General features: G+C 34.7%; 1 protein-coding gene across 5 annotated transcripts in view; it reads left to right on the top strand.

The window, feature by feature from the left end:
* CCSER1 (coiled-coil serine rich protein 1) overlaps positions 1-26,720 on the top strand; it is a 1,296,004-nt gene that overhangs the window by 51,669 nt on the left and 1,217,615 nt on the right. The window contains exon 2 of one of the 5 annotated variants that reach the window (XM_045056881.1): positions 17,410-17,590. The exons of the other annotated variants lie outside the window; for them this stretch is intronic. The gene's annotated coding sequence lies outside the window, so the exon portion shown is untranslated. The remainder of the gene's footprint in view (positions 1-17,409; positions 17,591-26,720) is intronic. 5 annotated transcript variants of the gene reach the window in all.

Below are 26,720 nucleotides of genomic sequence, written 5' to 3'. Positions count from 1 at the left end.
GCAGAAGCTCTGTAGTTTAACGTAGTCCTGCTTATTTATTTTAGCTTTTGTTGCTAATGAAACCATTATCAACACCAATGTCAGAGATCTTTTCCTCTATTTTTTCTTCCAGGAGTTTTATGGTTTCTGTCCTTATATTTATGTCTTTGATCCATTTTGAGTTAAATTTTGTGAGTGGTGTAAGATATTTACGGTCCAGTGTCATTCTTTTACATATGGGTATACAGTTTTCCCAGCACCATTTACTGAAGACTGTCCTTTCCCCATTTTATATTCTTGGCACCTTTGTCAAAAATTAGTTGACCATATATGTGTAGGTTTATGTGTGGGTTCTCTATTCTGTTACACTAGTTTACATGCCTGTTTTTATGCCAGCACCATACTGGTTTTGATCACCATAACCTTGTAACATAGCTTGAAATCAGTCAGTGTGATGCCTCTAGCTTTGTTCTTTCTTAGGATTGCTTTGGCTATTTGGGGTCTTTTGTGGCTCCAAACAAATTTTGGGATAGTCTTTTCTTTTTTCTGTGAAAATGTGAAAAATGCCATTGGGATTTTGCTTGGGATTGCACTGAATCTGTAGATCTTTTTGAGTAGTATGGACATTTTCACAATACTAATTGTTCCAGTATCTTTTCATTTATTTGCATCTTTAATCTCTTTCGCCAGTGTCTTTAGTTTTCATTGTCTAGATCTTTCATCTCCTTGGTTAAATTTATTCCTAAGTATCCTGTTGATTTAGCTGCTGTTGTAAATGGGATTGCTTTCTTAATTTCTCTTCGAGGTAGTTCGTTGTTGGTATGGAGAAATGCAGCTGATTTCTGTATGTTGAATTTGTATCCTGCCACTTTAATGAATTCATTTATTAGTTCTGTTTTTTTTAATTTTTTTAATATTTTATTTATTTTTGAGACAGAGAGAGACAGAGCATGAACAGGGGAGGGGCAGAGAGAGAGGGAGACACAGAATCCGAAGCAGGCTCCAGGCTCCGAGCTGTCAGCACAGAGCCTGACGCGGGGCTTGAACTCACGAACCGTGAGATCATGACCTGAGCCGAAGTCGGACGCTTAACCGACTGAGCCACCCAGGTGCCCCTAGTTCTGTTTTTTAATGGAATCTTTATGGTTTCCTGCATGTATAATAAGATCATGTCATCTGAAAATAGCGATTTTACTTTTTCCTTTCCAATGTTGATACCTTTATTTCTTTTTCTGGCCTAAATCTCTCTGGCTAGAATTTCAATAGTACTAGAAATAGAAATGGTGAGAGTGGGCATCCCTGTCTTGTTTCTGACCTAAAGGAAAGAATTTTAACTATTCACCATTGAGTTTATTGTTAGCTACGGGCTTGTATATGTCCTCTGTTATGCTGAAAAACATTCCTTCTATACCCAGTTTGGTGAGCACTTTTATCATGAAAGGATGTATTTTGATGATTGCTTTTCTGCATCTATTGAGATGATCATATATGATTTTTATCTTTCATTCTAGTCATGTGGTGTTTCCCATTTATTGAATTGATATGTTGAATCATCCTTGTATCCCTGGATAAATCCCCCTTTATCATGGTGAATGGCTCTCCTATATATTAACGAAGGCTTTTCTTTTTTCTGGCAATTTACTATCATATACATAACATCTGTGGTAGATGCTTAACGTTAAACAGTAAACATGGTCTCATCTTCTATCCTCTACATGAGCACTAGGAAGGTGGACATAAAAAAACCATGATATATTAATAATTTTAGTGTCAATTTTGATATATATCTGGAAAAATTAGTCAAATACACAATGTGGGTACACAAACTGAAGACAAAGTTTGTGATTAGAAAGCATCTTAGAGTGTAGGACGTTTGAGACCTCATAAAGTGGAGATGTTGATTATCAGGTACTGAGGTGGGAGCACGGACAGAAAACAGATTCCACCGTTGTTTGTACTTCATTCCATTCTGAGGTACTCAGTAAATCTCAAGGGGGAAGATGTTCACTAATGTCCCTAAGAGATCATGCAGCATTTTAGTTTTGTTCAGTGGACTACACATGCATATAATATATACATCTCCTCAGAAAATATCTAAAATAAAGTGATTTTTGGCAAATGAATGTGTAATTACATTTAAAATATTTATCTATGCCTTTACAATTTCTAGGAAGTGAGCCATTATTATTGATGCAAGCAATTCAATTTTCACAAAGGATTTCTACATTTCTCCTTGTAGAGACAAACCTAACACAGATGATATGGTGCTTTCTTGATGGCTAGTGCTCCATGTGTTTGCCGAGTTGAATTGCAACTTGTATTGTGCCCTATTAATTAGGTTTCCCACTATTAGGCATTTTTATCTTGAGCTGCAGAATTACCCATTTTCAAGGAATATATGCATACTGTAGCTCTCCACTATCTTACATCTCTGAGAGTAGAACAGACTAGTGAATCTTGGATCTTGATCACCAAGAAATAATCTGCTTAGGATACTATCTTTAGGCAGATATTATTAGAGATGAGGCAACTAAAAAGGTTATAAAGGACTTTCTCAGGGTCCTGTAGCACACTTCATATTTTTATATTGCCTTTCTATCATAAACTAAAAATGCTTACTGTCTTCCTCAAGGGATATATGTTGGGGAGTTTTACTCCTGTGTGGGAAGGTTAAATTGTTTTAACTTGTCTTGCAGGAAGTCGGTGGCACAGCTGTATATAAAACCTATGATGTTTGACCCTGGGTGACTTTGAACTCTGCTCTTAGTATCAAAAGCAAACACTGTGACTCGTTTTAGTGTAAATCAGTGTCTTTTTGAAGTGTTAAAGAGAGAAAGTGTGTCACAGGTCATAAAATATGAAATAGAAACTACGAAGTGAGTAAACTGCTTCCAGGTATTGAGAACAGTTGAGTTTTTTGTATCATTTAATAATACAAAAATCATACATGTCCATAGGATATCCATATTTTGAATGTTACTGGAAACCTTAATAGAAATGTGGTTTCCTTTCAGCCATCTCCTCTATCTTAAGCATGTCTAATTTGTCTTCACATTAGGCACAGGCAAAACTATGAAGTTTGCTTTTTTGGTTTATTTTCTACTTTTGCTTTTTTTTTTTTTTTTTTTGCTTCTCTCATACTCTGTGCTTTGTGTCTTCATACCTCAACTTTGTGGCATGGGATTCCTTCATTTTCCTTTGCATATGCACCAGAAGCCTCTTTAGTATAGCAGGCTAAGGTCTGCAAGCTGAGTGCCTGCTCTTCATATCTCTTTCTGCATCCATTTTCCTCTCTTCTTTGCTCTGATAATCCGATAAATTAATATTCCTTATGGTTTTAATGACTGCTAATAGATTGATGCATCTTAATGGCTGTTAATGGCTTAATCTGCTATACCTCCCGGGTAAAATATTTGCATTTTGAAGGGGCTTTTTGGAATTACAACCTTATTTAAAGAGATAACTTAGTGTGAGAATCCAAAACCTGTTGACAAATAACTAGGGACAAATACCATGTTAGATTTTTTTTTTCACATTTTAACATCTCTGAGAACAAGGATGTATATATTCTTAACATTGGTGTGATAATACAACACTGTGTCATAGTTTAATTAGATAGCATCCTTTTTTCCCCATTCTTAATGACGAATAAAATAATAATATCTTAAAATCAATGACAGTCTTAGATTTGGTGAAATACAGTAGCTATATAGTTGGCCACCCTTGAAACCATGTGTCATGGTAGGTGGTAACTATCTCCTTTATCACATTTTATTCATGCACACACAAACTGAGTCAAACACATAAATAAACTCATTTCCCAGCACCATGGACCATTGGCATTCTCTAATTGGCTGCTGTGGAAACTTCAATTAATTTTTTTTTCCCCTCACTATTAAAGAAGCGTCCCAAACTTGGCTCAGGAACATTTGTAAGAAATCTACATGGGAAATGCGATTTTATTTATAACATCTACTTGCTACTAAAAAAGTCACTGATAATACTTTGATTCTTTTTATTCTGCCTTACTTTGCTTTGAGAGAGAAGTGATAAATATGAGTAAATACCACAGATGAATATAGTGTCTTGAAGGACTGGCTATCCTTTTAAAGATGAAAAGGCTTTGTATCTATAATTACTGATCATGTGATACACAATTTCAAATAAAAGAGTTAGAGTCATTCTTTCTTTTTGGAAGACATTAGAAACAATTGCAGAGTAAAAAGCAAGCTCATCAACAACAAAAAAATCAGTCAGAAAATTGGCTAAAATTCAGCTCTTTGTGCTCTTGAGACTGAAAGCGGTAGCTGAAAGAAAGCTCTCCAATTTTCTATCATGTAAATCCATTGCCTCCTTTCAGATTGGTTTACTCTTTTCAAGCAGTTAAGTAGTAGAATTTCTTAGCAAGAACAACGTTTATTTAAATAATTTTTTGCAAATTCTTTTTATTCTTCCCCCTTCCCAATCCATTCCAATGTCCATCCTGCACCATCAACTTCACACACCAGCGTGGGAATGAGGATAGTAATGTATGTTCCTCAAGATAATCTTTTTATTTCCTTTTGAGTTCAGAATTGAGATAGTGGAGTGAAGGACTTTTTAAAAAATATAATTCCAGTCATATTTTCACTATTGACAGTAAGTGTGTGTGTGTGTGTGTGTATTTTTTATTTTTAGTATTCCTTATAAATAAACACGGTTTTAATTTAACCCCTATCACCATAGTCATATTTAGAAGTTTTCCAAATATAAGCAGGGTTGGGTTTTACAGGGTCACTGTGATGGATATGCATTGTAGGTTGCAGAATAAGTGGTGAAGTTTGAAAATATTAAGACTAATTTTTTTTATTATATGTATGACACTTAGTAAAATTATAAACTCTAGTAACTGTGAAATGTTAATATAAATCCATTAGCTCCCCAGACATCTCAGCCTGGATTAGTGTTTTTCATATTAACAATTTCAAAGAGAAGTGACCTGAGTAAGAAATAAAACAGAAAGCTGTTACTATGAGTGTAGTTAAAACCTGACAAACCTAATGCAATGTTGATAACTAATGGCAGGAGGAGATGTCTGCAAGCAAATAAAGAAGATTTTAGAGGGTGAGAATTCAGAAAACAAATTTCACCTTCTTTATATTTTTGCCTGGGGTTAGCCCAAGGGCTCTGGAAATGAATGGCTGGCCTGTGGCTGACAGCAGTGTTGCAAAAATTAACATCATTTTTACATACACATCTGTACCTTTTGAACTGGGGGACTGGATTTTCACGTGAAACTAAATTCTTTAGCTGCCATGCTGTCACAATAAGGAAGGAGGTGCATATTTAGAAGGTGCCTATGAAAGCCTGTCGGACAGAGGATCTGTGAAATGTGGTTTTGTCAAGAGAGTCACCCGTGAGTCTATTACAAGTACAATACAGTGTGGTCTATAATGAATCTCCATCCCTAGAGAGCTCTAAAAATAGATAGATAGCCAGGTCTTTGGATGGTTTAAGTACTAAACTGCCTAGAGGAAAGGATCTCCTCAGATGACCTCTCAATGCTCCTTCTAGCTCTGTAATTTCAAGTCTGAGAGAGTTGGCTTCTGAAGTGCACTGAGCATATAAATGCGTGCAAGTATGTTTAGTGTGTGTATATAAGCATGTGTGTATATGTATGTATATTTCTGATAGAGGCATGAGACTGTGGAGAATTAAACATTTATGTATTGTTATTTGGCTTTAATGCTTAGTAACTACAGTTCATCAAGAAGCTGAAGTACAAAAATACCATGTGACTTAGCAACCACATTTAGAAAGTGAATAAAACCACCCAGCTCTGGGTCAGACACTGTCTACAGAAAGGACTCCTCCCAAAAAGTAAATATGAACATTTGTAAACATATTTGCAGTCATGAGGAAAAGCAATCTGCTCCATTATAACCCCTGTGACAGTCATTGTGGGGGAAAGTTCAAAATCTTTTACATTATTGTGTTATGAACCACCTCAGTAACTGTTTCTTGATAATGGCATTATCCACAAGGAGCTGATCATGGCCAAAATGCAAAGATTTAATCAGAATGCAGGGAATTGCTTATAAAGCTTTGCTATTTTCATGTACACTGAAGGAAAAAACATTTTATTTCTCAGGTCTCAAATATTCTTACATTTTAATACCACAGGAGCTATTTATAGATTTGTGTCTTTGTGTGTGTGTGTGTGTGCATGCTTGATAACAAACATAAATTCACAAATTGCAAAGAACAGGTAAATACTTGGCCACTTGCTCCCAGACAATAGTAGTAGCATTTCAGTTATCTTGGTCTTCATTTGTTACTTTGGCCTAACTGCCATCTGGTTATTCTATTATTCCTCATTGCTATCTAATGTGATTAGGAAAGAACACTTTTGGGGCAAGATGCTAGGTGCAGCTGTTAGTGGAACCAAGGATTTCTTCCCGGCACTTGGAACAAAATGATTATTAACAGCGCAACTTGAAAATAGAAAATTTGAAATTCTGCTAGTATGACATAAAAATATTGCTGGGAATAAAATTTTTATGTTTATATAGCTAATATAAATTGAAAAAGAGCACAAAAGTTTATGCTCTGTTTTTAAAAAATGAAAATAATGAGAATTGAGTATCCTGTTTAAAACTATTTAAAGAACTTTGCCTCTAATTTCTGGTTTCTTTTTTGAACTATGTTGATTGAGCAATTATTTATGTTCACAACTTAGTATGTGATTATGGGATTTATAGGAAAAGTGGAGGGCATAGCTAGGGAAGCCCTCCCACTGCAGGCCTCTCTAGGAAACTATTGCCAGATACAGATTAGAATTGAAGATGAGAAGAGGCCTCTTTCTCCCTGTATCTCTGCCTAACAGGTTTGTAACAATCTGAGTGTGGGTGGGGTCTAAACTGGTGTGAAGCCTACCTACCTCCCAGAATGAGATAGGTGGTCAGAAAGAGTGATTTGTCTCCAGTGCATAATGCCAAGCTGGCCTGAACCGCCTGGTCCTGTGTTAGCCTAGATCGTTTAATCCATGAACAAGAGAGTAGTCAAGTCCAAGAGATAGTAGGGGAGACTAGAGAGAGAAGGGCAGTCATTTTATCACACTAAGCAGTGTGTGTGAAGGATATGGTAGACAGGATGAGAGGGCTTACCAAGAGTGGAAGCTGGCCTCTATCCCACAGTGACTCCAGCCACGTACAAAAGCACCCAAGCAATGCCTTAGGTTGATCACATGTCTCTTATCTGGGCAAGGAACTTGTAAGGAGATAGGGAGGGGAGCTGATAGTGTTTCCTGCAACAGTCCTCTCTAGTGAGGAGTGGAAATTGCGCCATTCTTATAAAATAGAAATATGTGGAGAGAAAGATTCATCACAATAATTGTTCCTACCTTTAAGAAAATTACCCTTTCTTTTGTTAGTCCAGACAAATAAAAACAAAGCAATAATAAATGTTTCTCAGTATGGACTAAGGAGCCAAACTGTGACTTTTAAAGACATTGCACTGATTAAGTTATACGTAAGGCATTGTCCTTCAATCCTGTATTACCAAAGTCAACCAAAGAAAAGGCAGTATAGTTATAAAGGTATAAAAATAATAGAATGGAGAGAATGTGAAATAAAAATTTATTTAATAAACATCTATTAAGTTTTTATTTTGAGAAGCTGTACTGCAATAGAGGATGAGAATGTCCATGAAGTCATGGGTTTGAATTCCACAGTTGCCACACAGTAGTTGTATATCCTTGGAGAAGATACCTAACCTCACAGAGACCATTCTCTTCTATGACAAATGAGCATAATGATAGTACTTATCATGAAGATTGTTGTGAAAAAAAATACGTAAATTACCTAGTGCATGGTTCTTGGCTTATAACAGTTAATAGTGAAGATAGTTTATATTGCCGGTATTGTATTGGATGGAACATAACGGGTAAAAATAGAATCCCTCTTTTGAGTGGGAGGTGGTTTGCAACAGAAGGAAGTTAGTAAAAGACAACAACAACAAAAAAAAAAACCCACAAAAAACAAAAACAAAAAAACCCACAACTGTTTTATTTCTAGAGGATTAGATCTGAATAGAAAGCAATAGTAACACTTTAACAAAGTATACCACTAATATTTTCCCTTGTGTCATGAAAATGTATAGGCATAGTACATTTATAAAATAAAAACAAGAACAAAAAGAATTTTTTTCTTTCTAGGGAGCAACTTGTGCACCACAAATAACTAAATCTTAAAATGAATTTTGTTAGGATGCCTATTATCACCTCAGTATACAAATGACTCCTCATTGTGAATCTTAAGAGCAATTCTTATGTATTGAGGGCAGTGACATCTCACTATTTTCTAATGTCCATAATTAGTTTACTTCTGAGAAAGCAAAATCTGATATTCTTAAGCTGGGTATATAGGAACCATGGATGCATAATTCTGAACAATAAAGCTGATTTGAGGAATCCTCATCTGTAGGTTCCTTAACTAAAGTTAAGGGAGTAGGTTCTTAAACACCGAAGACAGGACTAGGTCTGCCTTATTTACAGACAAACCTCAAGTGTATACCATGTTTCTGGCCAGAGTTGGTGTTCCGTGAATCTATAGAGTTGCTAGGTGAGTGAGAAATTTATGGTCATAACTCATATATTGTATGGCTGTTTCCTGGTTTAGTGGTGTAAGGACATTGAATTCGGAATTGAAGAGCTAAGTATGAAAACAAGAGAGGGCATCTTGGAGATAGTTTTCTGCTTATGAAATTGTTTTGTAGATTAAGTAAGATAATGGAGACAATCATGTGGGAATTGTAATTCCTAATTCCTAATTATATAGTTTTATCTACTACCTAGTTCTTAAATATCATGTGTACCTGTATTCCCTTGAATGCAACTGAGAAAGCACTTAACATTATTTAGTTTTCCTCAATAACACTAATGTTCCTGTTAGTTTTAAATATAGGTGATTAAAATGCTTAGAACACTTCTAACTATAGGAAGACATTTGTGTGTTCTTAACATGACGCTCACCTACTAAAAGGGATAAAAAAAATGAGAAAAAATAGATGAGGAAGATGTCTGTTGATGAATTCAATAGATTCTGTAAATGTTTAGTGCCTACAATCTTAGAGAAGCTAAAGTTAAAAATATGCGCTAGAAAATTTGAAATCAGGAACTTTGGTTTTATTCTCCATATAACATATTAATGTTTATGATAGGCATTTTAAATATTTATACATTTAAATATACCATATCAACTGTAGATTTAGTAAACATTCATTCAGCTAAAATTCATTCTTTTGGAATATGTTGATGTGTTAATTTGGGTTGTCATTGTAGGTTTGATGGATCAGTAGTCACAATAGGATGCCGTAGGAAATCAAGACCTCCCTGGCTTTTATTCTAGGACAGTGATACTATGGTTAAAAGATTGTAGTTTGGGAGGCACCTGTCTGGCTCATTGGGTACAGCATGTGACTCTTGATCTTGGGGTCGTGAGTTCAAGCCCCATGATAGGTGTAGAGATAACTTAAAAAACAAAAAACAAAAGAAAAAATAAATTAAAAAAAATGGTTATAGTTTGGAACAAATAGTCTAGAACAGAATTCTAGCCCAATTACTGATCAGTAATGTAGTTTGTGCAACTTATTTAACCTAAGCCTTTTCTCATTCATAATGTGGGCCATACTACTGTTATGAAGATTAAAGAAAATATTAAAATTGATGGTCCGTTGGTACAGCGTCCAGAATGTTCAATGCCTGGCAGTTCTTGTTATTTATGTATTTATTAGTCTGAACTTTAGTGGTGGTCGTTATTTATGTAAATGCATCAGTTATGTACACTACATCTTATTTATCATACTTTAAATATAAGAAGAGGGTTGGACCTCATAGTGTTTTGAATTTTTTCCAGCTTTAAAACCTATGATTCTTTAAAGTCAGTCTGCATTCTGATAAGTAACTTGTACTGTGCATGTTTAAAGTTGGCCATGTAAATATGGAATTTATTGAATTGTAGAATATTTGATCTTTTTTTAAATGACTTTTTAAAGTTTATTTATAATTAGAGAGAGAGAGAGAGAGAGACAGACAGACAGACAGCACAGTTGGGGGAGAGGCAGAGAGAGAGGGAGACACAGAATCTGAAGCAGGCTCCAGGCTCTGAGCTGTCAGCAGAGAGCCCGATGCAGGGCTTGAACCCACAGACCCATAGGCTATGAGATTATGACCTGAGCCCAAGTCAGACACTTAACTGACTGAGCCACCCAGATGCCCCTATTTGATTTCATTTCTGTGGTCTTAATTGATGCTATTACTTTATGACTGTCAATCCCTGTGGATAACTGGAAAGCCAGAGTTTAATAGATTGCTTAAATAAAAGCACACTTTGCTTTTCAGAAACTGAAAGCAAAACAAAACATGGAATCTCTGACCTTATGAGCTAATCCAAGAACAGATCAGAAAAACACTTAAATAGAGCATAAGAGGATGTAATTCTTACAGTCTTCATGTAATCTTAGTAACTTGGTTACTCTTCTGAAGAAAATCTAGAAATACTTTTTGGAGTTTACTAAGTTCTGTGGGTTTTAAGAACAGAGGAAATGTTCTCACATAAAATACAAGGAAGATTGATGCTTATATGGTCAATATGACAAAGGAAGCAAGAATGTAATAATAGGGAAAAGACAGTCTCTTCAGTAAATGGTGGTGGAAAAACTGGACAGTTACATGGAAAAGAATGAAATTGGACCACTTTCTTACAGCATACACAAACATAAACTTAGAATGGATTAAAGACCTAAATGCAAACCTGAAACCATAAAATTCCTCTAAACTCTTGGGCATTGGCCTTAGCAATACTTTTTCTGGATTTGCCTCTACAGGCTAGGAAAAGAAAAGCAAAAATAAACAATTGGGAATATGTCAAACTAAAAAACTTCTACACAGTGAAGGAAACTGTCAATAAAATGAAAGGCAACCTACTGAATGGGCGAAGATATTTGCAAATGATACATCCAATAAGGGGTTAGTATTCAAAATATATAAAGAAGCACCAAAACCCCCCACAAATAATCTGATTAAAATGGTCTGAGGAACTGAATAGATATTTTTTCCCAGAGAAGACATACAGATGATCAACAGACATAGGAAGCTTGATGAACGTTACTAATCATCAGGGAAATGCAAATCAAAGCCACAATGAGATATCACTTCATACCAATTAAAATGGCTAGTATCAAAAAAGGCAAGAAATGACCTATGTTGGTGAGGATGTGGAGAAAAGGGATCTCTCATGCACTGTTGGTGGGGAATATAAATTGGTGCAGCCACCATGAAAAACACTGGAAGTTCCTCAAAAAATAAAAATAGAAATACCATAATACCCAGTGATTCCACTACTGGACATATACACAAAGAAAATAAGAACCTTAATTAGAAGAGATACATGCACACCTGTATTTATTGCAATCATAGCCAAGATATGGAAGCAACTGCAGTGTCCATTGCTAGATGAATAGATAAAGAAGATGTGGTATATACACACAGTGGAATATCATTTAGCCATAAAAAAGAATGAAATCTTGCCATTGGTGATGATATGGATGGTCCTAGGGAGTATTATACTTAGTCAAATAAGTCAGAGAAAGATAAATATATGATTTCACTTACATGTTGAACCTAAAAACCAAGTGAACAAACAACAACAAAACCTAGAAACACACTCATAAGGACGGAGAATGGGCTGGTGGTTGTTGGGGGACAGGGGATAGAGGGATGGGCAAAATGGGTGAAGGAGAGTTAGAGAGGTAAGTCACTAGGATGAAAAACAGCATAGGGAATATAGTCAATGATATTGAAATAACTCTGTATGGTGGCAGATGGTAGCTATACTTTGGTGAGCATTTTGTAATATATATATAATTATATATAATCACTACACTGCACACCTGAAACCAACATAGTATTGTTTGTCAACTATATTTCAGTTAAAAAGAAAACTCCCCACTTCAAAGTGAAAACAAATGCAGGAAAAGTTGAAATAAATAACTCTGCTTGCATCGTCTATGTAACTGCCTTAAAATTATCAACAAACTATTCAAAATTGAGTAGCTCTTACTCAGATTTTAGGTATATGTCTTTCAAAATAACTTATAGCCAGCCATGTCTGCCATAGTTCCATAAGTGGGAAGCTTTAAATAAGTAATTGTAGCCCACTGTCTTATACATTCAGTTGTTCAAGCAATAGTATATAAAGTATTTGAGTATTTGAAATAACTTTTTTAGTGGAAACAGTGAAATATGAATTACTATAACAGAGAGGTTTGGTGCTATGTCATAAATAGAAACAGATTAAAAGAACAACTCTATACCATGATGGAATGTTTTTTGACCCTTGCTGTTGCAAATCAAGACGTATTGGGCATAGCATGAAATTTCAGTGAAGTTCATCTTCGTGAATTTCAACTCTAGAAGGATTCAGCTTTTGCAGAAAACTTCAATTCACCAGCTACAGTCAGCACTAAAAGAGATGCTTACTGACCTTTAAATTTCAAAAGAACTATTTCTAATCAAACATGTAAGAGACCTTTTGATGGTAATGTACAGACCCATCAGTCCAAAAAGAGCTTCTTCTTTGAAAGAAATATGAAGAATCAATAGATTCTTTTCAGAAATATCTGTCCACATGCTTTGCATGAACAGGATAGTTTTACTAACATAAATGCCTTGAACCTTTTAGATTATTCTGATTTTTTAAAATTTATTGTAACTATCTTTAGGTTATCTTTAGTTTGGTTACAACTTTAAGCCCATTTTTTTCAACAGATTTTTCTTTCATTTATAAAATAAAAATTTATTGATTTTATATTTTCTCTATGTAGCTTTAAGTTTTCTAAGAGTGTCTGATACACAGAAATTCAGAGATAGTCTTGAGCTTTTACAGGGAACCCATTGGTCTGTCTTCTGAAATCAGCAACCTTTAGGTGTACAAATCGATTTTGAAATATGTTGGTGATTTTGGCTTTCTTCAGATTTTTTAAAATACTTACAAAAGAACATTGTAATAGAAAATTTAATCAAAATATCATGAGCCAAATCCATAAATATTTTAATATTTTGTTAATATTGGATCAGAAGAATTGATTGAAAGACTGTACGAGACTTCTACTTGTTATTTTCCTTTTCCTCAAATAAAGAACACCTTAAAGCTATGGTAATATTTGCTGAAAATCTTATTTAATCATTCGACCATTCTTTTCATTTTCCCCAAAAGTATTATCTAATATCAGTCTAATAAAAGTCACTATAATTGATACCATGATAATTATTTGTTTAAATGAAGTAATTTTTGTAACTATGTAATAGAACAGATTATTTTGTAATTAAAATTTTACACAAATCCAACTGTGTATAGCCTTTTCTTCTTTTCTTAAGTAAAACTGAATGAACAACAATAAAATGTGTGCTTAATTCTTTAGTTACAATACTATAGCTTAAGTGCTGAAATAATTTGAAATACAGTAATTGATAGTAGGCAAAGTTTTGGTTTACAACAATCTCAACTAGTATTTCTTCTTTGTCAAGCATAAAGATTAAGTTGGTATCAGACACTATGTTTTGTCTGGTTTGGAATATTCTCTGGCTCCTATATAAATGAAAGCCTCTTTATGTTTTTCCATGCTGAGTTGCTTTGGTTTTATAAAATGTTAGAATTGTTCATTCTTGTTTTTAAAAACAGTGATAGTTTTGGAGCACTGTACTTTGTGAATTTGTATGTGCATATTAGTCCCAGAGTGGACCACTCAGTGTTGCCACAGCTTCCTCTTTCACCTCTACTGGGATATAATTGTTTTGAGTTTATTTTTTTAAATTTATTTGTTTTGAGAGAGAGAGAGAGAGAGAGAGACAGAGACAGAGAGAGAGGGAGGGAGGGAGAGGGAGAAAATGAATGAGCAGGGGGAAGGCAGAGAGAGAGTGAGAGAGAATGAATCCCAAGCAGGATCCTCACTGTCAGGGCTTGAACTCAAAAACTGTGAGATCATAAGTTGAGCCAAAATCAAGAGTCAGACACTTAATTGACTGAGACACCCGGACACCCCTTGAGTTTTATTTTTAAGAAATTAAGAGCAATAGCAAGTCAGAATGTTTTCAAAACCATAGGATCACAAAGTTCTAGCATTTGTAAACTTTGTGAACTTGGGTTGCTGTTGATTTTTGTTTTTCATATTTTTGATAGCTATAATAATAATTACTGTATGTTGAAAATATTGGTATGATAGTTTCCTTACATATATTATTGCTAATGCTTATAAACATTGATGTGAGGTTCACTTCTCGCAAGAAAACAATCCTAGATTCACTTAAGAAATTTGCCCAATGTCACATAGTAAGTAAGTGGAAGAGTTAGGGTTCAAATTCATTGTGTCTGATATCAATGCAGAATTTTTCCCATTGTATTATTAGCTCTGTCCCTGTCCCCCCACCTTGACACGCACATACACATTCATGCACACACCCTTCCTGACAGCTGGTATAGCTTGATTCCAAGCACTCAGTTCCCTCAGTGCTGAAGCCTTGATGGCATTTTGTGGTATCTCCTTCCCCACAGTCCATATCCAGAACCATCCCACAACTAGACCTTCTTACCCCAGATTTAATTCTTTCTGACACCACCCCCTAAATTCTCTTGAGGGTTATATAATTTGATAATGGCTAACTATATAATTTTTTTTTAGATATCCTATCACTGTTTTCAAAGGAACTTGTAATACTTTAATTTTTTTTTTAAAGTTTACTTATTTATTTTTGAGAGAGCCAGAGACAGCATGAGCAAGGGAGGGGCAGAGAGAGAAGGAATCCCAAGCAGGCTCCGTGCTCTCAGCACAGAGCATGATGCTGGGCTCAAACTCATAAAACCATGAAATCATGACCTGAGCCGAAACCAAGAGTCGAACGCTTAACCGACTGAGCCACCCAGGTGTCCAGAACTTGTAATACGTTAAACCAGGATAACTGGATATACAAATATCTTGATATTTATTTGAGATCTTTTTAAAATTTCAAGACTCTTTCAGTAACTGGAAAATCATATGAACAGCAGGGAAGCCCATTTTGCTTACAAACAAAGGGTACTCTAGACCCTTCAACACTTATTGCTACAAAGTTATGGTAATTTTTTAGGAAACAAGTATGATTGCAGCTTATCATTAGCTTACATATTGCCAAGTGCATTAATAAATCACTTGACTGAAGAAGTTTTTTTAATGTAGTACTATGTTACCAAGAGACCATCTGAAATGGTTTGCTGACCTAATTTAACATCCTTAAATATAGTCAACTTTTCTTCTTTGAGGATTATTTCACTATTTATGCAGCTCCTACTGCATGCCATGTATGATTGTGCTTTCTATAAATGTAGAGATAAATAAATACTTTCTGTCCTTAAGAATTTCACAGTTTGTGGGAAAAATCAGCAGCAATTTTTATTTAACATTTATAGTGAAATATACTTACTTCAAAGAAGTACTCTGAAAAGGTTTCAAAATAGGAGTCCCTAACTGCAAACATACCCTATCTGGGAATGTGAGAAGGAGATTTGCAAAAATCCCTCAATATGTCTCAACATGTTAGTTCTTGGGGTCATGATACATATGAGAGTTGGAGGAACAGCTTTGGTTGTGCCATTCACTTACCAGTCTTAAATAAATATACAAAGTAAATTGTAATTTTGGAACTAACTTACGAATTAATTCAATATATACTTGATGTAATAAGTCAAATCCTATTTATTTGTATTCAGATTAGACTTTTCTAGGTTCTGTTTAGTTTGTAGGCCCTTGCTCCAAAGAAGCATGCTATAAAGAAAAGAAATTAGTCGAAGTTATTATATAATTAGCACTGAATATTATATAACTGAAAGAAAAGGGGGTAGAGATTAGACTTGTTCAATACAAATATAATACAAACTACCTATGTGATTTTAAGTTTTCCAGTAGCTGTATTTAAAAAAGAAACAAGTAGAATTAACTTTAATAAATTTATTTAACTTAATATATCTAAGTATTATTTCTGCATGTGGTCAATATAAAATTATTGAGACATTTAATTTTTAAAACAAATCTTTGAAATCATTATGTGTTTACACTTACATCCCATTTTGAACTAGTCATATTTAAAGTGCCAGTAGCCATATGTGGTCATTAGCTACTGTATTGGACATTGCTGGATAAGATTAGCATTCCAGTTCAAAGAAAGTTTAGCTCAAGCAAAAGCAGAAGTGTATAGAATATGTAAACATTTTTTTGAGTCATGCAAGTTCAGCAGAATTTATGTAGATGTGAGGAAAGAGTATCTAACAAAGAGGAATGCTAAAGTTTGAAACATAACTTACTGAAAATTATCATAGCAGTTCCAGCTGTTCAACAGATTACCAGTTTAAAATCTACTTCATGTTACTGCAGGGCGATCAGTGTACAATTTAAAGAGGATAGTGGTCAATTGGTTATTTTTACTATGTCTTCTAAGAAACATTAAGCAAAATATTTTCAAAACAGTATTCAGTTGAATAGTAAATTTGAACTATGTAGAAATAGAATCTCTAGGTTTAAATATGTGTTAAAAAAGAAATACACCTGCTTGATGATTCACAGTGAACCTGTAAATTAAACTTTTTAAATTTTGTGTAAATCAGTCTTCCCAAACTTGCTGGACAATATAAGGGGTCTTCTTTTTTACAGCACCACTGTTAATATCTGTGGATCTGATGTCCCACGGAACATATGCGTGGGAGTACTTGCTGTAATGTATTTTCTATTTTCACAAGTCTCTGTAAGAAGAGTATTTTATTACTACTTCTGGAATTTAGGAATACCTTAATGATATCTTTCTAATTACATAGTCAACCTGTCACATTTAGTTAGATGATGACATTTATTCATTTATTCACTGAAATTACTACCTATCTTCTCATGTATGGAAATGCATTTTTCGTGAACCACAGCTGCTTATGTGATTTCTAATGACTCATGTAAATTGATAAATGATAGGCACAGTACTTTCTTCGTACCTCATTAAATATTCTGCAGTTAAAAGGCCCAGAATATTTGTAATCTGTGTTTGATTATCCACTGATTTTTAACTGATTTTGAAAAAAAATTACAGTGACTCTAAGTTTTTCATTAATTTTTTTGGAGTGCATAATTACCTAACACTGTCAAAGTACTTGCCTGAAGTTTGTCTCCAGAAAAAACTATGATTTCTACAGATATTTTTTTAGAGACACAGAGTATAAAATTATTTGCTACCTGACTCTGCTTTAAATATTTAATCATTTATGACAAAGTGGTAGATGTTTCTTAAGTGTTGTTTTTGCTACTCTTTGTATTGACAATAGATGGATATATTTGCTTGACAAATTTCAAGTCTTTTTTTTTTTTTTTTTGTCCTTCCAGAAGATGCCCAGAGGGCTACTTGTGCATAAGAAATGGGGCCTTTTATAGTGGCCAGGTGGAAAGAGTCGTCTTCCATTCCTTACTGCCTTCCCTCACTCTATACAGAAGTTGTAAAGGATGATCTACTGAAACAGGTAGCTGTGTGGACACAGAAAGGAACAGACACTACTTGGTGTCTCAGGTGAGGTGCACTGAGAGCCAAACCTAGCACAAGTGAGTGGACGTGCCCTTGGAGCACCCTCCTTTTAGGACTGGCATAGATAGGGATCCGGGCAAAAGAAACCAAATGTCAGCAGTGAGGAGCAGAGTAGGATAGATGGTGGAGGGGCAGAATCCAATTGCATTCAGCTCTAAGGTTAAGGAGGAGAGGCAGCAGCGTGCCCACATCAGGTTTTCTTCCATGGGGTGCAAGTCTAGCCATGCTTCTCTTTGAATTGCATATGTCCTGACTACCTGAGGGGTTCATGGTGAAAAAAAATCCCAACCTTTAAGAACCTTGTTCAAAGTATTATGCGGGCTTTTCCATTGATCTAAACATTGGGACTCTAAGATAATTCTAATTTTATTTAGGAATAATGGAATGTAGAATAACTTCTATTTTCAGTCGGTGTGATATTACACTGTGAATTTAACTTTTCCTTTACTTTGGGCCGTATTGAATCCTGAGGACTTCCCTCCAAACTAAATTTCTCTCAATGATTAAGTTCATTGTGTTTGTCTATTTTTTAAAAAAAAATTTTTTTGGTATAGTCATTGAGAATTAATCTTTATCAATTACTGTATTTAAGGCCTACCATATTTCATTTTATTTTTCCCCTGTAAAAGTGGGTAAACACATCTCATTCTGTAGTATTTCTTTTTGTTTTGTTTGTTTGCACAGTACTTTATTCAATTTTAATTCTTCCTAATCAGTTTGTCCAATAATAAAATTGCTTCAGCCTGTCTCTGTCAGTATCTTGCTGTTTTTTTTTTTTTTACCTAAACTTAACATAGTAAAAAATTAGATTTCCTCTTACCACTGACATGAGAATTCCTTGTTTGCCCCTCTATGCATTTTGCACTCTATTTTCAATAGCCCAAGAAACAGCTATGTAGGTGAAAGGTCTTTTGTTAAAAAGAAGGAAATAAGCAGCCATTTCTCATTTCCTTCTTTGAGCAGCACCTGTAAGCAAGTGGTCTATGCTTTAGTTTTTTCTATTTACATTGTTTTAAAAGAATCAATTATTGTTTTAGAGAATGTACCTTTTAGAAAAATGTACACAAGAATAATAAAAAAAATTCTTCAAAATTGTGCATAAAGCATGTTGTTTCTTAAATCAGATTGTAAAGTTTGAACAGTTGCCTTCATCTGCATTGCTTACAGCTAATTTCTGTATGTACTTTCAGGTATTCTGCTGTCATTACTAATAAAATAGTGTATATGGTAGAACTTTCAAGGATTGTTTGATTTTGTTAGGCACTAGTTTTGATCAATATAGAATATTGTGAAATATTATTTAAAATATTTCGTTATGCATACCGAGCTTTAGTTAATTATCAAAAGGGAAAGCATGTAAAATTACTAAAGTTGTTTTTGTGGAGTGCAGATTCCTACTAAGAATAAAATTTAGCAGAGAAGTGATATTCAAATGCCGTTGACACTATGAAAGTAAATTATTTGGTTTCATATAAACAATATTTAAATAAGTCTTCCAGAGTCTTTCATGACCTTCATAAATAATGAGAAATATATACATGCATGTATTAATAATCATATAGCTTTCTTTTCCCAGTTTTCTTTTTATGAATTCAGTGGTTAAATACACATACTTATTTAAAGAATATAGAACTCACATATTTTACTTTAATTTTTAAATTGATTGCTATTAAAATAATTCTGTTTTCCACAATCATGTAATTGTTACATGACTTAATTAGCATTATGATAATTATATTGTCTTGTGGGAGAGATGTGTTTTTTTAATTTAAATTGTTTTGCTCTTACATTCAACATTTTACATTTCTCTTAAATGGTGACTCATTGTTAAAAAAAAATAGTCCAATTTCATAGACGTTTTCTTTTGTATAACAATATAAGAATGGCTAGGAATTTAGTAGCTTTTCTGTACATCAGTGGAATAAAAAACTTCGTTAAGGAATCTTTTGACAGGCGCCTGGGTGGCTCAGTCGGTTAAGCATCCGACTTCAGCTCAGGTCATGATCTCATGGCTTGTGAGTTCGAGCCCCGCGTCGGGCTCTGTGCTGACAGCTCAGAGCCTGGAGCCTCTTCAGATTCTGTGTATTTCTCTCTCTCTCTGCCCCTCCCCTGCTCACACTCTGTCTCTCTCTGTCTCTCAAAAATAAATAAACATTAAAAAAAAAAAAGAAATCTTTTGAATTGCTCCTAGAAAGAATAAGAGCATTTGAACTCTCTATGTGCTCCAAGATGAACAGATTAATTCTCCTTTCAGTCCTGCAAGCCTAGGAATTTGTGTTTCTTATATCCCTCTTGTACTTTTAGCCATTTATAAGAGTCAAATTTCTGTTGTTGGTGCTTTTTGGTTGAGCCCAACCAGGTTAGTCCTGCACCATTCTAGCATCATTGGTCTCCCTGCAGTTCCAGGGAGGGGTATGACTGCATGACTGGTGCACTTCGTTGAGTAAGAGTGGAGATTCTTGGTTATTGCCCCAGGAACTACTGTTCTGACTATGGCATAGCCTTATGAATCTCTTATATTCTTTTAGGTACAAGAAGATCACGAAGGCCAGGCCAGGCCAGGCTTAAGAAGACAGCAGGTTCACTCTGCCTCCAAATGGGGAGAGTGGCAAAATCACATTAAAGCAATGATGGGACCGGAGTATTCTTACAGCCATCTTTGGAAAATGTAATTTTCCATGATAGGTTATCCTAAGTGTCTTGAATTTCATTCTCTAGGTGATTGAGAGTTATTGAATAGTATTAGTTGGAAGGAAACACAGAGTACTTCTTTAAAGAGATAGACTCCTTCCAGGTATTTACCTAACTTATCTTGATGGAATGCCACATTTACATTCAGCCATCAACCAGACATCAGCCCTTTGGCTATTTGAATACAATTCTCATCAAATATCTGCTTTTATTAAGTAGAAACATTTCACAATATATCAGCAAATTGGGCATCTTCCATTGGAGATGTTTTGATTTGTTTATAAAACTTAAATGATCTTATAAATAGTCCAGAGATTATAAAAATACCATAAGATATTGTCATTTTTTTTAAACCAGGCTCCATGCCCAATGTGGGGCTTGAACTTACAACCCCAAGACCAGGAGTCATATGCTTTAATGACTGAGCCAGCCAGGCAAGCTGTCATTTTGAATTGCTATATATTCACTGCAAATAGTCCAAGTATTGAAGCTTTCTCTGAAATCAGCTGTATTTGTTTGGATTGGCAGGTATGTTAATATACAAATTACTTGTGTTTATTTATTTTCTTTTTAAATTGAAGCATAATTAACATACAGTGTTAAATTAGTTTCAGGTGTATGATATAATGATTTTACAATTTTATATATTAACTCTGCTCATCAAGATAAGTGTATTCTTGATCCCCTTTATCTATCCCCCCCCCCACACACACACTTTCTCTCTGGCAACCACCAGTTTGTTCTCTGTATTTAACAGTCTATTGTTTTCTGTCTCTTATTTTCTTTCTTTGTTCATTTGCTTTGTTTCTTAAACTACACACGTGAATAGAATCATATGGTATTTGTTTTTCTCTGATTGACTTATCTCACTTAGCATTATACCCTCTAGGTGCATCCATGTTGTAAATGGCAAGAGCTCATCCTTTTATATGGCTGAGTAATATTCCATTGTGTGTGTGTAACAGTTGTTTCACACACACACACACACACACACACACACACACACACACTGTATATATTCCTGTGTGTGTGTGTGTGTGTGTGTATGTACACATCTTTATCCATTCATCTATTGATGGACACTTGGGTTGCTTCCATGTCTTGCCTATTGTAAATAATGCTGTAATAAGCATAAGGATGCATATCTTTTTGAATTCATGTTTTTTGTTTTCTTTGGTTAAATACCCAGTAGTGCAATTACTAGATCATATGGTATTTCTATTTTAAACTTTTTTGAGGAACCTCCATACTATTTTCCAGAGTGGTTGTATCCATTTATATTCCCACTAACAATACATGATGGTTCCCTTTTCCACACATCCTTGCTAACAATTGTTACTTCTTATCTTTTTTGATTCTGGCTATTGTGACTGGTGTGACGTGATGCCTCAGTGTGGTTTTGATTCACATTTCCTGGACAATTAGTGAAGTTGAGCATCTTTTCATGTGTATGTTGGCCATCTGCATATCTTCTTTGGAAAAATGTCTATTCAGGTCTTTTGCCCTTTTTTTAATTGGATTATTTTTTTGGTGTTGAGTTGTATAAGTTTTTTTATATATTTTGGATATTAATCCCTTACTGGGATATATTATTTGTAAATATCTTCTTCCATTCAGTAGGTTGCATTTTTGCTTTGTTTATGGTTTTCTTTGTTGTGCAGAAGCTTTTTATTTTGCTTGGTTTCCCTTGCCTGAGGAATCATATCTAGAAAAATGTTTCTACACCAAATGTCAAAGAAATTATTGCTTAGGTTTTCTTCTAGGAGTTTAATGGTTTCAGGTCTTACAGTTAGGTTTTTAATCCATTTTGAGTTTGTTTTAGTGCATGGTGTAAGAAAGTGGTCCAATTTCATTCTTTCACACATATTTGTTTAGTTTTTCCAGTGCCAGTTGTTGAAGAGGTGGTCTTTTCCCCATTAAATATTCTTGCCTCCTTTGTCACAGTTTAATTGACCTTATAAGCATGGGTTTATTTCTGGGCTCCCTATTCTGTTCTTTTGATCTATGTGTCTATTTTTGTGTCAGTACTGTACTGTTTTGACTATCATATTAGATCATGATATCATACCTTGATATCTGGAATTGTGATATCTATAGCTTTGTTCTTTCTGATGATTGCTTTAGCTATCTGATGTCTTCTGTGGTTTCATAAACATTTTAGAATTATTTGTTTTAGTTCTGTGAAATAATGTTGTTGACAGGATTTCATTAAATCTGTAGATTTCTTTGGGTAGTATCGACATTTTAACAATATGGATTCTTCCGATCCACGAGCATGGAATATCTTTCTATTTGTTTGTGTCACCCTCAATTTCTTTCATCAATATTTTATAGTTTTTGAAGTACAGGTCTTCTACGTCCTTGGTTAAGTCCTGTTCCTAGGTATTTTATTCTTTTTGGCAAAATTGTAAATGGGATTGTTTTCTTAATTTCTCTATTTGCTGTTTCACTATTAGTGTATAGAAATGCAACAGATTTCTGTATATTAATTTTGTATCCTGTGACTTCATTGATTTTATTTCATTTAGTTGTATTTATTTAAATATGTGATGGCAATGAATGCAGTTGAGTCTCTAATACAGCATTTTCATTGGAAATATTTTTAATACCACTGAACATTTAAAAAGTTGCTAATTACATCTTAAGTGACTTTATATTTTATTTATGTCTACTGTCTTTATGTTATATCACTAAAAAAAAGAGAGAAACCTTATATAGTTAAATGCATTTTTGGAGGATTTACTTTTTTATAGGAACACACAAAAAAGGTGAAGAGCAGTTTTAATCTTGAATAAACTATATTAAGTATTTAATCTTATTAGAAAGTTGTTTACCAAAAATTAACTGAAAATTAAATGACTTAACTGGAAATTAATGATATTGGAGAGTTTTGAATTCTTAAGTCCAAAAGAGTGTGAATATACAGAGTATGTCTGACAGTGACAAGTACTGAGAAAAGTAGAGCAGGATGAGGAGAAATGGGAGTGCAGAAGAGTGGTTGCATTTTTATATAAGATGTTCGGGAAGGTCTTTCTGAGGTGACAGACATTTGAGTGGAGATCTTTGGGCAGCAAATCTGTGAGAAGGATATTTCAGACAAAGAAAATATAAAGTGAAAAACCCTCCTGGTAGGCAGAAACTGTCTGTAGCAGAGTGGCCTCATGAGAAATGAGGCCCAATAGGTGTACAGGGGAAATTAGATTATGAAGGCCTTTGTAAGGACTTTGGTTTTTATTCTGTTTGATATAGGAAAGGACTTGAATGCCTTTTTTTTTAAAGTTTATTTATTTTGAGAGAGAGAGGGAGAAAGCTCAAGCAGGGGAGGGGCAGAGGGAGAGGGAGAGAGAGAATCCCAAGTAGGCTCTGCGCTGTCAGTGTGGAGCTTGACAAGGGGCTCAAACTCACAAACTGTGGGATAATGACTTGAGTCTAAACCAAGAGTTGGACGCTTAACCAGCTGAGCCACCCAGGCACTCCAGGACTTGAATGTTTTTAAGAGGAGTGAGAAGATCTAAGATCTAACTGAGTACTTATTTAGCACATGTACCCTGGCATCAGTCTGGAAGTGTCCTTGTGGGATGGTGATTAGGAGAATGCTTTGATGAGATTGAGAGCAGTGGGAATAGAATCATACCGAATTGCTGAAGGATTGATGTGAGGTATGAGAGAAAGGCCTCAGGGATGACTGGTTAATAGGCTGGGCTGCAAAAGATGAATTTGCCATTTACTGAGATGGAGAGCTTTGTGAGATGAGCAGGTATTTGGGAAAAACCAGGTGTTTTACTTAGGGACGTTTAGGTTGAGAGAGCTATTAAATGTCCAAATGGAATTTTGAGTAGGCTGTAGAGTATGTGAATCTGGATTTCAGAGGCTAGGTCTAGGGTTCAAATGCAGATTTGAGAGTACACACTATGTAACTGTCGTTTAAAGGGTGGGGTTAGGTGAGATCACTTGGCAAGGGGTATACACAAGAAAGAGGAGAGGTCCAAGAACTGAACTCTAAGGAGTGTGCATATGTGGAGATTGTGGAAGTGATGAGGAAGAACTAGCAAGTACAGTAGGAAATAGAAGCCAACGAGGGAGCAAGAGAACCAATAGTGTGCTGGACTGGAAGTCAAGAAAAGAAAGAGATTAGTCAGGAAGGAGATTAGTCAACCCTGACAAATGCTGCTGATAGGTCTTAACTAATATGAGAACTGAATTTAACAGTAGTCTTAGCAGTACAGAGATCATCCATTACATTGGCAAAAGCAGCTTTGAAATGATGGCGATTAAAAAAAACAAAACCCTGGAATATGTTTAAGAGAAAGTGGGAGAAGCAGACTTGGAGACAGCAAATATGAGCAGCTCTTGAGAAGTTTTGCTACAAAAAGGGGAAGAATAATAGGGCACTTGCTAGATAGAGGCAGTGATTAAAGGATTTTTATTCATTTGTTTTTAAGACTGAATACATTATGTATGTAAGGAATAATTTGATGGAATAATCCAGGAAAGTAGATAAAATTTAACGGTGTAGTTAAGAAAAAGCACAATTATTGCTAGAGTAAGGTCATTGAATAGCTGAGAGGGAAGGGAACACGTTGCAAATATGGAAGAATTGACCTTGGATAGGCACATGAAGTTTTTATGCCAGTAATAGGGAGGAAGGAGAACTTTATGGGTACAAGGGCAAGTGGGTTGGAAATATTGGGCTGGAAGTCAGGGGAAGTTCTTTTCAAAATGCTTCTGTTTTTAGTGAGAGACAAATCTGAGAGTAAGGCTGTAGGAGAAGGTACACAAGGTTTGAAAAGGTATGAATATATTGTCTAGGTGAATTGGAGAGAGACGGACAAATAGGACTGCTGGAGAGCACCCAGGAACACACTGGACAATAAAGCCAGTGAGTCTGAGACAGAGTCAGTTTGCATAGTGGTCAATAAATATTTGTTCACAAAAGTGAATGAATTGTGGATTTCCCAGTTCTTTTAATAGCATCCAGTCATACGGCTGCTAGATCATTACAATAGAAAGCAGATATATTTCTTAAAGAAGAACATTACTTTGGAAGATCCAGCCAAGTCAGTGGATTTGATAAATAGCAAAAACACCATCAGAATTATTATTCATTCAGTCTTGGGTGAAGTAAACTGTGATATTTGAACTATCACATAGGCTTGAGATAATGGACTTTAGAGATAATCTTTAGAACATTTTCCTAATTTTATAAATGAAGAAACTGAAGTCTAGAGAGATTGAAGGAATCCCTTATCTTCTTTGAATCTTACATTATCTTTTACAGAGAAGTTTGAATATTGTAATAAGTATGCTCTCCAGGAATGTTACATTTTATTCTAATTTTACTGTTTCTAATAGGGCATTCCTGCTTGGTTTTTCAATTTGTGTTTGATTGCACAGTTATGTAAATTCTTTTTGACAGATTTATTATTAAGGGGAGAAAGATGAGTAAGAATCCTGGTTTGAAAAGCTCATTAATTTTAAAGAAATGTGTCGTGAATTAATGTTTTGAGTGCTATATTTTTCTTTTTACATTATTTCTCCTGGATGAATAGAATTCTGTCAAAGAAATAGGTTACTTAAAAGTGATTATATAGGAGTTATATAAAAATTCTTCAAAGCAGGTGCATTCTATTCCCAAGAAATAGATTGAATGTAATACTCAGCTAGTGAAGCATTATCATTAACAGTACAATATTATGTTGTAGCCCTTCTTTACAAAGCTAGCTATAAAAATGTTTTCTTTTTAAAGCATTTTCAGTGTCTTTCACTTGAGTGGGCGTTTAGTAAATGAAAGTTCTTTCATTGTGTGTGTGTGTATATATATATATATTTTTTTCTTTAGGCTTACTGATTGGGAAAATGATGTTCTTGGCCTACTTATTTATACAAAATATAACTAGTTACGTTCTACTTTTAGCATAGTAGCAAATTTAATGATAGGTGAGTCAACAATCACTATACAGACTTCAACATAAGTTGACTTTCCTGAAGTTCAGGACAAAGACAGTTGATTTCAGTTGAAAAATATGCAGTAATAGTTCTGCATGCCCACTTTCAAAAATCAATGTTCTGGCTTCTTGAATAGCAAATACACATTTTAAAAGTATGTTTATAGAGTGGAACACGTCAAAGTTTCCTAACTACTAACTTTAAAAATATTATCTCTGTTAGTGTAGGTGGTAGTTAGGGAAGCCTTAAACTCCTCACTTTTCTGTGTTCTATTTGACAGAGGAAATAGACATAGATACTGGTGGTCAAATGTGGTTCAAAGGGTCTCCTTTAATAATAGGCCAGGCACCTTCCAGTTAATTTCCAAAATATAGAACTTTCTGCAAAAGTACAATGGAAAATGTGACTTTTTAAAAAGTGTTGTTTTTTTTAATGAAACAAATCCCAAAGATGTACAGTCAGGCTCAAGTTGTACAGT

The sequence above is a fragment of the Felis catus genome, chromosome B1 (genome assembly GCF_018350175.1).
Source record: "Felis catus isolate Fca126 chromosome B1, F.catus_Fca126_mat1.0, whole genome shotgun sequence".
Taxonomy (NCBI): domain Eukaryota; kingdom Metazoa; phylum Chordata; class Mammalia; order Carnivora; family Felidae; genus Felis; species Felis catus.
This window is presented reverse-complemented; position numbering and strand designations above follow the sequence as displayed.